We start from the raw sequence: 3,323 nt of genomic DNA on the forward strand, positions 1-3,323 counted from the left end.
GAAATGGCTGAGCCGTCCTTTCTCAGGGCCTCTCCTCCTATCTGGCATAGGTGGCCCCTCACTTGGTGTCCTCGTTACCTGCACTGTCTTCATGGTTTCTTGTGTGAAGGCCTGACTCTCCTCCTATACCTCTAGGGAACCACAGTTTGGGACTGACAACACCAGGGAACACAGGGCATTCAGTACATGAGCATTAGCAGGCTTATTACCCGTTGCCAGGTTTAGAGCTCTTGAAGATTTCAGCCACATGCCTGGGGAAGGATTCATCTGGCTACAACTTCAAACCCCAAAGCTAGTGTCCACTGAGATGGCTACACCCGCTCTTGTTAACCTCACACAGTCAGAGTCAGACTGATAAAAGCTATTGTTTCATTGCAGGATGAACACTGTTTTTGCTGTGGGTGAGATAAGAGCTTGCACGGTAGTGAAACATGGGGTGAAGAAGGGTGAGTCTACCTGCACCCTGCTGCTGGTTGAGGCCTCAGCACAGTCAGACCTATGCTGCTCGCTGCCTGCTAGACTGAAGCAGGGCTTGTGGAGTCTTCCTTGGCCGTGAAAGGGCAGAGGCCTCACACCAAAGCAACCTCAACCATTGTTTTGTTTCTTGCATTTCATTGAAGAGGTGTTCCTAGCTGAACTTCTGCCTGAAGTTTTTTTGGTGTACTATGCAGCAAATTCCCTATTGCCTTTATAGTAAACAAAACCACATAAATTTTATAACTGTGTACACTCCATGCATAATGATATCCTAAATGGCAATTTCTGTTTAGATCATGTCCAAGACAGATGGGCACCTTTATTCTCACCCTGTCCCAGGAGTAAGCATGTTCACTGCATTGCCATGTGTAGTTGTGGTTTTCGTTACCAAGGTAACAGAGTTTTTCCTCACACTACCTGTGGGATGGAAGAGTTGGTTTTCCCCTTATTTTACAACTAGGGAAATGACTACAATAAAGTTCTGTGACAGAATCAAGAGTGGAAAACAGCTCCCCAAAACATAGGCCACAAGGTCTTGTCCCCCATGCTGACTGTGTCAGTGATACTGAGTTTCTCTCCAAGGTCAGAGCACCTTTTTCTTGTTCCTCGGTAGCTCCTCACAGTTTCAGCTGGAATCTGCGGAGTGAGGAGCTGTTTGCTGGGATGCCATTGCTGAATTTTACTGCAGACAAATCCTGGGCCCACAGAATACAAAGCAATTAAGGAGGTGTGCTGGGTTGACCCTGGCCACCAACAAAGCACCCACCTAGTTGCTCACTCACTTCCCCCACCAATGGGATGGGGGAGAGAATCAGAAGAGCAAAAGTGAGAAAACTCATGGGTTAAGATAAAGATAGTTTAATAGGTGAAGCAAAACTGCATGTGCAAGCAAAGCAAAATAAGGAATTCATTCACTGCTTCCCATCAGCAGGCAGGTGTCCTGCCACTTCCTGGAAAGCCCTCTTACTTTTACTCTCCCGATTCTCTCCCCCATCCCACCGGAGGTGGGGGGAGTGAGCGAGCGGCTGTGTGGTGTTTAGTTGCTGGCTGGGGTTAAACCACAACACTGACTCACACATCACGTGTAATGGTTGCTTGGGAAGACGGAGGATTCAGAGATGTGTTTCACTGTCTGTTATGGAGGTGAAATCAAGTTTCCATATCAGATGGAAGCAAGGCAGGCTGAGAATCAGCAGCAGCCTAGCAAATCCATCTGTAATCTCTGGGCAGCTGGGAGGCCATCAGGATTCTGCAGCCACAATAGTATTGCGATTTATATTTCCAACAGAGAGATTAACAGCCTGCCTTTGAGCTGACAGGGCAAAGGCACAAGAGGAAGGTGGATCTGTGAGGGAGCCCACCTGTCGCCTTCTTTTCTGCAGGACATAATTCTACTTAATTGTATGAGACCTGGAAAAGAAGCTTATCATATGAAAAGCCATGAAGCAACATAGGTGAGGTCTGGAGGGGAGTCCAGGTGCTTCGGAACAAGAAACGTTAGAGTGATAGTAAAGTAGCATGAAAGGTACTGTTATTTAAAAGCCCTAACAATTTGGGGATTTTTTTCCACATAAATTGTATTATTGATTTCTATCATGTTGTCGCACCATATGGTGCCTCATCCTCCTGTTATGGTTAATAACTGAGAAGAAGTAGTTTCAACTGCTAGCACCATGTCATGCAGCAACTTAACTAGCCATGTAGTTTATTTCCAGGGGCAGCACTAATCTTGGAGATGAACAACATTTGTCTTCAATTTCTTTTATGCTGTCTGCCTGTCCTGGTTTCGGCTGGGATAGAGTTAATTTTCTTCCTAGCAGCTGGTATAGTACTGTGTTTTGGATTTAGTATGAGAATAATGGTAATAACACACTAATGTTTTAGTTGTTGCTAAGTAGTGCTTACACTAGTGAAGGATTTGTCAGCTTCCAATGCTCTGCCAGCAAGGAGGTGCACAAGAAGCAGGGAGGGAGCATAGCCGGGACAGCTGACCCAAACTGGCCAAAGCGGTATTCCATACCATAAGATGTCATGCTCAGTATATAAGCTGGGGGGAGTTGGCGGGGGGCAGCGATCGCTGCTCGGGGACTGGCTGGGCATCGGTTGGTGGGTGGTGAGCAATTGCATCGTGCATGACTTGCTTTGAATATTCTTTTCTTCTTCTTCTTCTTCTTCTTCTTCCTACTACTACTACTACTATTTTACTTTATTTCAATTATTAAACTGTTCTTATCTCAACCCACGAGTTTTGTTACTTTTACTCTCCCGATTCTCTCCCCCATCCCACCGGAGGTGGGGGGGAGTGAGCGAGCGGCTGTGTGGTGTTTAGTTGCTGGCTGGGGTTAAACCACAACACTGCCTCACACAGTGGACCTGATCATAGTGTCATTACCAGTAATGTTCATGGTATCTGTACAGTGCTTTCTCATCAAGATGTAGGGACACTGGGCAGTAATTGCACTGTAGTACTCTTCTTGCAGTAAAACCACAAAATCCAAATCTGGAAACAACATAGTATGTATAAAACTGAACAGAAGTTGAGATGAGAGAAATCCTCATCTGAGCCACTGCTAGATGCATATAGGTCTCAAGAAGATACTGCAGCGTAGGCCTATCCTCCTTTTCTCCTTCTCACTCTATGACTTGCACTGTTATCTGCATCCTCTGCATGTCTGCGTTCCCCAAGTAACATGTCCCGGCTCCTTATCTTGAAAACAGCTCTGTGGATGGGAAAGTGGGGAAAGTTCATCATGACTGAAGGATTTGGTCATGCAGAAGGTATCTGTTTTGGGAGAAAGCTGCTGTAAGTGGTGAGGGAAGAATTGGAAACAGGAAAACCAAAAGGG

The sequence above is a fragment of the Fulmarus glacialis genome, unplaced genomic scaffold (assembly GCF_000690835.1).
Source record: "Fulmarus glacialis isolate BGI_N327 unplaced genomic scaffold, ASM69083v1 scaffold16289, whole genome shotgun sequence".
Classification (NCBI taxonomy): Eukaryota; Metazoa; Chordata; class Aves; order Procellariiformes; family Procellariidae; genus Fulmarus; species Fulmarus glacialis.